Source organism: Dromiciops gliroides, chromosome 2, assembly GCF_019393635.1.
Source record: "Dromiciops gliroides isolate mDroGli1 chromosome 2, mDroGli1.pri, whole genome shotgun sequence".
NCBI classification, from domain to species: Eukaryota; Metazoa; Chordata; class Mammalia; order Microbiotheria; family Microbiotheriidae; genus Dromiciops; species Dromiciops gliroides.
In genome coordinates this window covers 534,696,546-534,710,671 of record NC_057862.1, presented here as the reverse complement: position 1 = coordinate 534,710,671, position 14,126 = coordinate 534,696,546, and the positions used below count along the sequence as shown (strand labels likewise).

The 14,126-nt window shown below is 40.7% G+C and overlaps 1 protein-coding gene across 1 annotated transcript in view; it reads left to right on the top strand.

The window, feature by feature from the left end:
* ANK1 (ankyrin 1) overlaps positions 1 to 14,126 on the top strand; it is a 344,837-nt gene that overhangs the window by 131,617 nt on the left and 199,094 nt on the right.

The window sequence follows — 14,126 nt, the reverse complement described above, 5'->3', positions numbered from 1 at the left end:
CTAGAGGTGTGTTCAAAGATTCTATTTGGGAGACATACAAAGCACATGGATGACACAAAGATGAGAGGGCTAGTTAATTCATTGGATTGACAAAATCAAGATCCTAAAAATATTTCAGTAGGTTTGAATACCGGATCCAAACCAGAGTTGGAATTTAACAAGGACAAGTGGGGAATCCTATTTTTAGGTTTAAATGGTCAATTCACAAATACAAGATTCCTTGACAAGTTTGTGTGAAAATGTCTTCAAAATTTTAGTTGAACATAAGGTCTAAATGAGCCCCAAGTGGGCTATGGATGCTCATAAAACCAAAGAATCTCAGACTAAATTAATAGAAGTAACATGTCCAGCTTAAGGAAGTAATAAATACAAATTGGGCAGGTCAGACAACATCTGGATTCTTTGACCAGTTTGGGGAGTGGGGTGGGAGAGTCATGCTTTAAGAGGAACATTGACAAATTAAATTGTCCAGATGCATGTGACCAGGATGCCGAGGGAAATGGAAACCTTGTCATGTGATAAATGGTTGAAGGAATGGGAGATGTATAACTTACAAAAGAAAAGGCTTAGGAGGGACACAATAGCTATCTCAAAAGATTTCTAGAGCTTGCATACAGAACTAGAAATATTTTTTTCTGCATTGCTCCAAAGAACCACTGGATGGAATTTTCAGTGAAGTAGATTTCAGCTCATTATAAGGAAATCTGGTATTGAGGAAAGAGCACAAAACCCCAGATCAAAAGACTTGGATTTGAAGATGATACTAGTTATGTGATATTGGGTAAGGTACTTGACTGAGATGAGCCTCAGTTTTCCCACCTATAAAACAGGGATGATAAAACTTACACTCTCTATAATTTGTCTCACCAAGTTGTGAGTATCAAAAGCATAAGTGTACATAAAAGTGCTTGACAAAAAATTCTTTTTTATTATTATGAACTTGACAAACATCAACAAAGCAACATTTCCCTGTGCAAGAAGAGCAAGAAAAAAAAGACTGAATATAAAACTCTGAATTTCTACCACATATAGGTCTTTTTTTGTTATTTATTATAAACTTAATATGATAGTTTCAACACTTTCCTGCTTGTCTATTCCCTTCTGAACTTGTTTCTGTTCTCTGCTGTGTATTTTTTGTGTGTTGGGCAATGAGGGTTAAATGACTTGCCCAGGGTAACACAGCTATTAAGTGTCAAGTGTCTGAGGCCAGATTTGAACTCAGGTCCTCCTGAATCCAGGGCCAGTGCTTTATCCACTTCACCACCTAGCTGCCCTTCTGCTGTGTATTTTTTTAATGATTTATTGACTCTTTTTTTTCTTTTCTTCTTTTTTATTATTACTATCACTACCCTCAGTTCCTCCTCTCCAATGGTGATCCCTCCACTCCAAGAAAAAAGCTCTCCCTTGTAACAAATAACTATAGCCACTGGAAAACAAATCCATACATCACTTGTGTCTGAAAATGTATGTCTTGTTTTGTCCCTCTAGTCTATTATCTGTCTGCCAGGAAGTGGGAAGCTTGCTTTATCATCAGTCTTTGAAGGTGTGATTAATTGGTCTCTTTCCCAGGTGTTTTCCTTTCCAGGGTTGTAGTGACTGCATAAACAGCTCTCCTGGTTCTGCTCTCTTCATTCTGTATCAGTTCATACAATTCCTACTTGAATCTTTCCCTTTCATCATTTCTCATCATGTGATAATATTCCATTATATGCCTCAGATACTTCTCCTCCTCAACTCAGCCTTTTAGTTTTTCCAATTTCCTTCAAGTTTCACCTTCAATCTCCCTTTCTGCAAGAGGCTTTGCCTGGTACCCTCAAAGTCTCATCTCAAATCCCACTTCTAAGGAAGGCTTTTCCTGGTTCCCCCAGCTGACAGAGCTTTCTCTTTAAAGACTGCCTTCCATCTACTCTGTATGTATCTTATATAGACCAAGTTTTTCACATTTCTCCCGTGTTAGATTGTGAGTTCTAGCACATAGTACGGCGCCTGACCCACAGTACTTAATAAATGCTTTTGGACTGATCTATGATTTTTTTGTTCAGCCATCATGAAAGCACTTTGCAACCACAGTGTTCTATATAAAATGTAAGCTGTTATTAATTTTAACACCAGCATCATTGTGTTAGGCCTGTCCAGTAATGGAATAGTTTCCTACATAAAACAATCAAATCTCCATTCCTGAAAGAGCTCAGAAAGAAGCCCGATGTACCAGGGACAGGAAACCTGGAGAGAGAATTCCAGCACTGGTTGAGGGGATGAACTGGATGGCTTTTACGTGTATCGTGGAGCTTCTAAGCCAATTAGAAGAGCTCTGGATCACTGCTTGCAGACAGTGTATCACTGTCAACAGTCATAAGTGGCATGAATTTCCCTTTGGGGGCAGTTTCTGTTGTTGAAGCCACAACCAGATGAGCTGCAGAAATTAAATTTCCTTCACTAAGTGGTCATTCTATGTTAAGATTTGGGAATTGATGGAGAGGAAAGATAGCATTTGTTTGACTGAAACTCTTTTAACCTAAGATTCTAGTTTTCTTTAGGATGTGTAGGGCCCTTAGTCTTCATTCATTTTAACCCTTCCTGGGTACCATTTCCCCCCCTAGCTTTTCAGAAATAACAGATGTTTAAAAATGAGATGGACTTTCCCATGTTTGTAGATTGTTGCTGAAGATGTTGGGGATTTAAATGATATCCTGTTGTATAAAAACAGCTAACATTGAAAGAATGCTCTGTGATTTACAAAGCACTTTCCCTCCATTATCTCATTTGACCCTCCCAATAACCCTGGGAGGTAGATACTGTTAATATCATCTCCATTTTACAGATGAAGAAACTGAGGCAGAGAGTGGATAAATGACTTACCTACAACAAAGAAGTATCTGGGGTAAGATTTGAATTGTGTCCTCCTTACTCCATGTCCAGTACTCCAGCCATTATACCCCCTAACTGGCTTTTGGAATAATTAATTACTCAATGTTTTAAACTTCGTATCACAGTGAAATTTTTTTTTTGTTTTTCTGGTGAGGCAATTGGGGTTAAGTGACTTGCCCAGGGTCACACAGCTAAGTGTTAAGTGCCTGAGGCCGGATTTGAACTCAGGTACTCCTGACTCCAGGGCCGGTGCTCTATCCACTGTGCCACCTAGCTGCCCCCACAGTGAAATTTTAATGGAGTTGAGAACTGGGTGAGGGGAGTCCCAGCCACAATTTTAGCCCCCAACAATACACACCCAACTCTTCCACTTTACTTTGAGTTTATAGCAAATAGATCAACTCTCCTACTCTCTTCAGGGTTGGGGGGGGGAGGAAATTAATTTGAGAGTTCCAGAGAAAATCCAGGCAGCTTCCAGGAGCTTGTTTTGACTCTTGCTTCCTTTCCATTGCCTTCTGCACTTTCCTAATGCAGGCCTTAGCTACCCATGAGGAATTCATTCTCAATAAATTTATTAACTGATTTCCAATAAGTGGTTAGCTATTGAAAGCTTGGGGTTGGACTGAAGTGAATATTATGAGTAAAGTCAGTGTTTTATGGAGTCTTAGAGAAATAGGACAAATGAGCCAGTAAGAATCCCAACACATGCCTTAGAGGATGTACTTATTGTCCCAGGTGATAGATAGCATTTTAACCTGGCTATTTAAAATGTAAAAAGAAGACCCTTAATGGACTGGCTTTGACTCATACTAGTAGCTTAGATTTTGTGGGTATTGGTGTCCTACTGGTCACAGGTCAGTTACAACTTTTTTTTTTTTTGACAGAGTATAAACCATATACCATATGGTATATACCATAGACTTTAATTCTTTTTTTTTTTCAGTTACAACTTTTTGACAACTTTGTAGAGAATTGCTTTGGACAAAAGAATATATCACCCTATGGCTAACCTGGTGAAGAACCTCCCTGATCTTGGTTGGTCCTTAGAACAATTCACTGCCCCGCCCATTCCTGAAGCCTTTGCCGTTCAGTAGGACCCATCAGAGTTTGTGGTCCACTGGGGAAGACTTCAAGAACCCTGGGCCAGATCCCCATGCCATAATTAAGCTTTAATTTTTTGGAACTGCACTGGACACTTGGGATATTCTGGATTTAGGGGACATTTAGGTGAGGGAACAGGTGAATATGTTTGGTTAGGATGGCCCCCTCAGAATTGCACAAGTGACTGCATATGAGACAACCTGGTATAGTGGATTGAGTGCTAGAGTCAGAGTTACAAATTATACCTTAGTCACTTATCTATGTGACTCTGAGTAAGTCACTTAAGCCCCGTGGGCCTCAGTTTCCTTATCTGTAAAATGAGAGAGTTAGATTTTATGCCTGCTCAGGAACCTTCCAGCTATAATCCATAATCCCATGACCCTCTGTGACTGACCCTGAACTTAAGGGACAGAGAGCCTGGAGAAAGGACTTGAGGCTGTCAGCAACTTGGATAAAAGACAGAAAGTAGCCATCAAACTGGCAGATGATTTGAAGCTTGTAGGATTAGCTAACAAAATAGACAACAGTAAAAAATTTGAAAATAATTTGACAGACTAGAACACTGAGCCAAATTCAATAAGAAGAAATGTAATATGGATAAGTGGAAAGGCCTGTACTCAGATTTAAAAAAAAAACACTTTAACAAATACAAGATAGAGGGAAAGGAAGGGAACAAACATTGGTTAAGTTCCTACTATGTGTACTGTGTTAAATATTTTATATTATCCCATTTGATCTTCAAAACAACCCTGGGAAATAGGTATTATTGTCCCCTCATTTTATAGTTGGGCATAGTGAGGCAGATAGAGGTTAAGAGATTTTAAGTATCTGAGACCAGATTTGAACTCAGGTCTTACTGATGAAAGGGCCATGGTTTTATCGACTACAGTACCTAGCTGCCTCCAAGTGAGACATGATTAGATAGCAGTGTGTCTGAAAGAGACCTAGAAGTTTTAATAGACTGCAAGCTCAATGTACCCACAGTTTTATATAGCAGGCCCCACCCTATCACCCCCCCACACAAAAAAAAGTGCTGAAAGGGGAAGGGAAAACTTGCTTAGTATTTGAAGAGCTGTCAGGTAGCACAGTGGATAGAGCACCAGGCCTGGAGTCAGGAAGACCTGAGTTCAAATCCAGCCTCAGATACTTACTAACTGTGTGACCCTGGGCAAGGCAATTAACCCTGTTTGCTTCCGTTTTCTCATCTCTAAAATGAGCTGGAGGAGAAAATGACAAACCATTCCTGTATCTTTGCCAAGAAAACCCCAAAAGGGGTCATGAAGCATCTGAAATGACTGAACAACAGAAACCTATAGAAGCAGGGCCATCCTTGTTCTTCTTGGCCCCAGAGAATAGTACTAGGAACAAAATATAGAAAGGCAGATTTATAATTGATGGAAGGAAGATTCTTATAAATTTGATCTATCCCAGAGTAGCTAAAATGGCCACAGGATCATAGTTAGAAGCATCCTTGGAGGCCATGTAGTCCATTTTCTCATTTTAATTTGAGGAAACTGAGGCACAGGGAGGTTGTGACTTGTCCAAGGTCATGCAGGTAGTAAGTTCTTCTGATTCCTGAGTCATTACTTTCTCCATTGTACTATACACCCTACCACCAATAGGGGCTGTCCCCCAGCTGAAAGTCTTCAATCAAAGGCTACGTGGCCACTCGTTACATTAGTTGTAGAGAATATACTTGCTCAGCTATGGATTGGACTTAACACTCTTTAGATTCCTTCCAATTTGTATTCTGTGATTCAGTGACTGGCTTGTGTATGTGGGTGGGTGGGTGGGCAGTGGAGGGGGAGGTGGAACTGATTTGTATCTTCAGATACTGGAAGTAAGATTAGACCTATACTACTTGTTCCCAGAGGACAGGACGAAGACCAGTGGGGTGGACATGACAGGGAAGCAGATGTCAGTTCTGTAGAAGACCTTCTAACAGAGCTGTCCAAAAGTGAAATTGGTTTCCTTTAGAAGTACCATCACTGTAAGTCTTCAAGTAAAGCCTGGATGAACATTCGTCTTATTTGCTAATCATGTGAAAAATTTGAGGAGATATGGAGTTAGATGATTATACAAAGAGATGGATTTTGAAGTGTTTGGCTTGACTGAAAAGTCATCATTAATGATTTGAGGGAATCTTGGAAGGAGATCTCTAGCTGAATGCAAAGGGATCACTGATTGTTTGGTTTACCGGTTTAAATAATGACTTTGATATTGTGCTTATTAAACTCTTTGGGGGATATAAGTTTGGGGGACATCCCAACTTTAAGCTCTGAAATACTGTGATTCTATGACAGTGTCACTATCCCGTTGCCCTGCCTGATTGCAGTAGACCACTGGCAAAGCCAAAATGGAGAATGGCATAATATTCATCTGGGTTAGTTGAGTTGAAATGGGATTTCTCTGCTCATGTGGTTGCCCTTTTCTAATTAGAAGAGATGGGGAAAATAGCTAGTAGAAAGTTTTGGATACTCATGGGAGTGACTGGGCCCCAGAGGCTTCTGACATTATAAGGATTTCTATTCTATTCATCAACAACTGGAGAAATATATAACACAGCTCATTTTACAACAGTAAAGGATGGAATTCCTGGAAGTGTGTATGATTGAATAAAAGATGCAAGAGCTTTTAGGAGGTAAGGAAGCTTTCTTGACAAAGGCATTTTCAGGGAAGGTAAACTGGTCTAGAACTTGGCACAAGGGTTCATTCCCCACAGAATTTGGTTGGAGACCAAAATTCTATTGAGGGTCCCAAGGACATCAAAGTGAAATAATGTAGCACAAGGCAGCAGAGTCCATGATGCAGGTCTGTGCTTTTGGGAGAGGATTGAACGTGCCTAGGCACTATCCATTATCCTGAGGGGGAAAAAAGGCAGCACTTTCAGGGCTAGGAGAATTGTTTCTATGGGAATGTGCCAACCAATGTATTTCTCCAGTGTTTGTCCTCCTCCTCCTCCTCCTCCTCCTCTTCTTTTTCTTCTTTCTTTTCTCCAGTTTTTCCTTGGGATTCTCCTTGTCCAGTTTCTCCTCTTCCTTTACCCATCTTCCTTAATTTTAATTCTTCTTTCTTTTTCTCCTTTTCTTCTCCACAGAACTTACTAGAAGGAAAACAGTTTATAAATATAGTTTTATTCAGAAATATAAAGGGAGGAGAGGAGCAGCATAATTTAGTAGAAGCTGCATTGGGTTTGGAATTGGGATTCGTGTATCCCAACCCTGGCTCTTCCTTTTAGCTAGCTGTGTGATGACTTTAACCTCTCTGGGCCTCAGTTTCTTCATCTGTACAATGAAGATACGAATTTTACTACTTACCCCTCAGGGTTGTTCATATAATTGTAGATTTGGATCTGGAAGGGCTAAATCTAGTCTAATTTATTTTACAGATGAAGGAACTGAGAGCTGGGGAGGTTAGGTGACTTATTCAAGGTACTAGGATTGGAATCCAGATTCACTTACTAGCTGTGTGACCCTGGGCAAATCACTTCACCCTGTTTGCCTCAGTTCCCTCCTCTGTAAAATGAGAAATGGCAAACCACTCCAGTATCTTTGCCAAGAATAGCCCAGATGGGGTCATGAAGAGTTAGACAGCACTGAACAACAATGTCTTACTCCTAAGTCAGCACTTTTTCCACTCCAGCAAATGGTATTCCAAACATCAAAAGAGATGATGTATTTAAATCACTATAGTGATGATTTTTTTGGTTATTAATAATTTTTGACCTAATGATGTTGGATTAAAACTATAGAAGCCAATATGCATAGCTAAGGAGCCCAGAACTCTTTAGGAGTGAACAAAGAGATTTATTTTATGAGCTTATCCATTTGCCACACTTCTGTTATGAGGCCTAGTGAAGAGAAATTGACTACTGAAGAACTTTACTCTCTGACTTATTCTCCATACCTCCCACTCTCCTTACCATTTGTTTTCCTTCCCTGGGGAAACCTCCACCCTGAGGCCTACTCGCCTGATTGTTGATTCCCTTCTCTATCCTGTACCACCATTTCAAGAGGTGCCCTAGCCACATTTGCTTTACTTCAAGGTTGACTCACTCTCCAGGGCTCTCTACTCATCAGCCCATTTACTCCTGCTTGGGTATCCTTTTCTTCCCCTGTCCCCCATTAAAATATAAGCTCTTAGAGGTCTGTCGTGTTTGTTTGTATTAGTGGTTCCAAGCTCAGTGAATGGCACATAATGGGAAGGAAACAAACATTTATTAAATTCCTACTAAGTGCTCAACACTGTGCTAAGTACTTTACAAATATTATCTCATTTGATCCTCACAACAACCCTGAGAGATAGGTGCTACATTATTCCCATTTTACAGTTGAGGAAACTGAAGCAGATAGAGGTTAAATGATTTACCCACAGTCACACAGCTGGTGTCTGGGGCCAGACTTAAGCATTTAATAAATTATCTATCATCTATATTTCTAATTCTCTATCCAGTGATATATCAGCTTCCTGTCAAATTGTTGTAGCAATAGAGCTATGGCTATTGGTGATGAGACTATCATGGGTGGGTCAGCATCTGTTGAGTTTGGGGCTGAGGGGAGGGGGAAGCAGAGATGAAAAGGCCAAGAACTCCTGGCAATGATGACTGTACCACTGAAGGTTCCTCCCAATTATCTGTGCCGGGGAAAGGGGGAAGAGAGGAAAAGAAGGTGGCAAAGCAAAGAGAAAGGGAATCCAAAGACAATCCAGAGTTTTCCTTCCCCATGCTGCTCTGCAATCTTTTGGACTTTGGGGGGACTTCTCCAATCTATCATGCCCTTGCACTAGGTACCTCTCCCCTCCCCACCTTTCCAACTTCCTTTTGGCTATTGTCTCTCCCCATTAGATTGCAAACTCCTCAAGGGAAGAGACTGCCTTTTTTTTTTTCATATTTGTATTCTCAATGCTTAGCCCAGTGCCTAGCACATAGTAGGAGCTTAATAAATTTTTATTGACTGACTGCCTGCAATTTTAGGTTCCTATTTCACCAAACCTTTTACAAAAAAAAAGTTAATGAGAAGCAACCTCTGACTTGATTTTCATCAAATTACCCCAAATGCCAAAGTACAGAAGAACTTTTGGAGATGTTAGAGACCTCAACTATTTTCAAAGTGAATATTTTTCTCCTGAAGTAATCAGCTGGTTCTTTGAGTCACCATTTGATACTCTGCTATATGGGGTGTTTTTTTTCTCTTTTTTCTCTTTCTCCTCATCCTTCTCCTTATTCACTTTATTTCCCTTTCTTTCTCCTGTTTTTTTCTTCTTCCCTCCCCTTCCTCCTTTCCCTTCTTTTTTATTATCACCAGGAGCGGCAGCATCAAAATTATTTGAGTGCCAGGTTGGGTTAAGTGCCAGAGACAATAAAAAGCTCAATTAATCTGAAGACTTGGGAAAAAAAGGAGTTTTGAGTTTGGATTTTATGGTTAATTGAGGATTATTTCTGTACTTCATATTGAAAGTCCTAATATACATTTGTCCCTGCCCTTCTTAGAAAGTATAGTGTTCTGAATGCCTAGTCAAATGTTTCTTTGAATGTTGTTGTTGAGTTGTTTTAGTCACATATGACTCTTTGTGACCCCATTTCGGATTTTCTTGGCATTTTTCCATTTCCTTCTCTAACCCATTTTACAGATGAGGAACTAAAGAAAAGAGGGTTAAGCAGCTTGCCTAGGGTCACACAGTAAGTATCTGAGGCTGGATTTGAACTTAGGAAGATGAGTCTTCCTGACTTCTGGCTGGAACTCTATCCACTGTGCTACTTAGCTGCCTTGTTTCTTTGAATACCAAAGGTCTTCAAGTGCTCCCAGAGTATAATTCTGAAAGATTAATCTTAACAGTATTTGAGAGGCAAAATGGTATCGTAGATACAGTGCTGGTTTTAGAACCTGGTTATAAGCTGGATTTAGAGCTGGGATACAGAGCTGGGTTCAAATCAGACCTTAGACCCTACTATACATGTGTGACCCTGAGCAAGTCACTTAATAGCTAGCATTTAAAAGTTTGAAAATTTGTATTTACAAATAAATACATTTATTTGTTTACAAATATCTAATATCCTCACAACAACCTTGAGAAGTAGGTGCTACTGTTACCCTCATTTTATGTATTGGAAAACTGAGACAGAGGTTAAGTGACTTGCCAAAGGTCATACTGCTTTTAAAATATTTAATATTTTAAGTTTGCAAAGCACTTTTCAAATATTTAATTATAAATATTACTTGAACCAGATGGGATTTTTCCCAGGAATGCAGGGGTGGATCAATATTAGGAAAACTATCAGCATAATTGACCATATCAATAACAAAACCAACAAAAATCACGATTATCTCAATAGATGCAGAAAAAGCATTAGACAAAATTCAGCACCCATTCCTATTAAAAACACTAGAGAGCATAGGAATTAATGGAGCTTTCCTTAAAATGATAAGTAGTATTTACCTAAAACCATCAGAAAGCATTATCTGTAATGGGGATAAGCTAGATGCCTTCCCAATAAGATCAAGAATGAAAAAAAGATGCCCATTATCACCACTATTATCCAGTATTGTACTAGAAATGTAATTTTAGCAATAAGAGGGAAAAAAAGAAACTGAAGGAATTAGAATAGACAATGAGGAGACAAAACAATCATGCTTTGCAGATATATCATGGTATACTTAGAGAATCAACTAAAAATCGGTTGAAATAATTAACAACTTTCTCAAAGTTGCAGGACATAAAATAAACCCACATAAACCATCAGTATTTCTGTATATTACCAATAAAGTGCAGCAGCAAAAGGTAGAAAGAAAAATTCCATTTAAAATAACTGAAGAGAATATAAAATACTGGGATTCTACCTTCCAAGACAAACCCAGGAACTATATGGACATAATTATGGAACACTTTTCATACAAATAAAGCCAGATCTAAACAACTGGAGAAAAATATGCATTGCTCGTGGGTACACTGAGTCAATATTGACAATCCTACAAATGTTCTATTATTTGATCCTTTTAACAACTTCAGGAGGTAGGTGCTATTATTAATTACCCCTATTTTACAGATGAGGAAACTAAGGCAGAGGGTTAAGTGACTTGGCTAGGGTCACACAGCTAGGAAGTATGTGAGGCCGGATTTGAACCCTGGTCTTCCTGACTCAAGGCCCAGAGCCCTAATCACTATACTTACCATCTCTAATTTAACCTCTCTGGACCTATCTCATTTTTGTCATCTGTAATATTAGGAAGTTGGACCAATTGGCCTCTGAGCTCCCTTTCAACTCTAAACCTCTCATTTTGTGAGCTTGTGGAAGTCAGTGGAAAGACCACCAGGAGAGGAGTCAGAGGACCAGAGTTTCAGTCTCAACCCTGACCTAGTAATAGCAATGTGATCGCTGATAATTCATCACCCCTCTGAACCTCAGTTTCCTTATCAATAAGATGGGGAAAAAATAACACATACACTGCCAATCTCACCATGTTGTGGTGAGAAAAGAGCTGGATAAATCTCTCTCTAAATCTGAGCCATAAGGATTATACTGAAGACAGGCCAGAGAGCCTGGAGATTAGTCTGAATGTGTCTTGCCCTGCAAAAATGTTCCAGGAATCACATGTGAATGCATCAGTCCCTTCTGTCAGCCCATGCCCTTGTCATTAGTTCTCTTCATCCTGGAAGTGAGGGAAGGAAAAGTTCCTTAATTAAAGGTTCAGGTGAGTTGAGTTGCATTAAATTAAGTTGGACTAAAAATGGTCACTACCCACCAGAAGCTGAGTGTTTAAGACAGAAAACACCAACACAGATAAATATAGCAGCTTAGGCTTTTCCTCACAGGGGACTAGCTCTGGCAGGAATTACCAAGCTGGAGATGCTGCTCCAAGCAAGGTGCCAATGACGCACTCTGTGTGTGTGTGTGTGTGTGTGTGTGTGTGTGTGTGTGTGTGTGTCTGCCCTCAGAGGCCCAGCCAGACTGTCGGAGGGGGCTCATTCGCTGATGATTGTCCACCAGCTGGTAACCTGAGGGGGAAGGAGTAGAAGGCACAACTGTCCTCTAGAACTGGGAGAGGGTGCAACAAACACCCCTGAACCTCGGTTTACCTGCCCTGAGCATTGAATATAAGCTCCCCTTCACAACTCTACCCCTTCCTCCCTCTGCAGGCTTCTTACTCATCACTCCCCTCCCTGCACTCGATGGTCCAGATACACAACCCTAACTTTCATGCCTCTTCCCCAGCTGTTCCCAGATTCTGGATTGTTCCATCTTCCCTTCCACTTCTTAGAACCCCAACCTTCCTTTAATATTGATTTCAAACTATGCCTTCTGCAGGAGGCTCCATGGCTGCTGGTGCCTTCCTTTCTTAAGTTTACCTTCCACCTACAGTTATCCCTTCCACATCCAGGAGAGGTTTAGGGGCCTGGAATACCCCCCCACACACACACCCTGACATCTGGAAAATCCAAGTAAAAGATTTTGACCCTCCCTTTGTACCAGAGAAGCATCTGGATTTTTAAAAAATTTTTCTTTTGTGGGGTGTTTGCAGGACTTTATTGTAAAATTTCGGTTAAATATTTGGTCATAAGCTCTGTGTCATCTGCTGGCCTTTGTGCATTGTCTGTGGTTTCCACAAAACTAAAAAATTTCCATTTGATTTCTTATGTCAACCTGAGATATATCGAAACCTCAATGGGGAGAGTCATGATGTGGAAGGGATAACTGCACTCCATCTTGTATATGCATCTGTTAATGTATATGTTTGCTTCCCCATTAGAATGTAAGCTCATTGAGGGCAGGAGCTGTTTTTACTTTTTCTTGGAATCCTCAACACTTTACACAGTGCCTGGTGTACAATACATACTTAAGTGCTTGTTGGTTGGTTGATTGAACCTGTATATAACTTGCTTTGTATGTATTTGTTTTCATGTTGTCTTCCCCATTAGATTGTAAGCTCCTTGAGGACAGGAATTTTTTTGCCTCTTTTTGTATCCCCAGCACTTAGCACATTGTCTGACCCATAGTAGGTGCTTAATAAATGCTTATTGATTGATCGATTATTACCTTTAGCAGCAAGGCAGTTGTATGGAAAAGACTTTGTAAGCTTTCTAAGCACTTCTCTCAGTGTGAGTTAGCTGTGAAGGAAGACATATGTGTGTGTGGCAATGGAATGCAAATCTTTTGATGTGTTAAAGAGGGAAATAAAGGTCCCCAAGCCCTTCCCAATGTCCCTGCACCCCATCCTATAATTTGGTTTGGCCTGATTTAGGAGTGGGTTTAACATCCCTGCAATTCCCCTCACCCCATGAAAGCAGATGCAAGGATCTTTGCTAGACCCTTCCTCTTAAATCAGGGCAGATTCATCCACACTGACTAGAGAGAAGGTGAAGTTTTGGAGGTGACTCGAGCATTTCAAGGTGCCTGACCTGAAAGCTGCTTACTGCTGTCTGGGAATGACCGATAAGCTGCTGGCCATGTCACAGAGAGAGCTGGTAGGCCCGAGGGCTGGTTTTTAATGGATGCATTAGCTTGAGCTTTTCCATCGGCAGATTGGATCCCTCTGCTGACTAGCCCAGACTGCAGTTGTTAGTGACAGACATTATTTCAGGGTATCGTTTCTGTTTGATGGTTTCCTCATGTGGACCTTGCCTGTGCAGGGAACCATGAACAGCAAAACATTGTGTTTGCTCATAGAATCACAGCATGTTAGAGCTGGAAGGGACCTTAATAGTTCTTGGTTCCAATTTCCTCATTTTACAGGTAGCAGGAGGGGGGACTGGGCAAGCCTGGCTAGGGAAAGCCAAGCCTTCAAATGCAACCAGGGCGGGGAAGAATTTGTCCGGCTGGTGCCTTTTGTATGCGTGTCTGGTTAGAGCCCAGCAAGCAAAAGGCTGCTCTTAGCAAATAAACTGGAAACAGTTTCTTTGTCCTTGTTCTGAAGTGGAACAGCCACCCCTCCATTCCATATCACCATGCACGTACAGAAGCAAGCTCACCCCCAGCCTCTGAGTAGGGAATTAGACCAGGCAGAGCAGGCTACGTGTGCTCCTTTGGGCTAGGCCCCAATTCCATACAGATGAAGCCACTGAGGCTGAGAGAAAGGAGGTAACTCTGCCAAGGTCACATAACCAGTAAGTTTCAGAGTCAGGATTTCAACTCAGATCCTTGGACTCCAAGTAGAGGGCTCTTG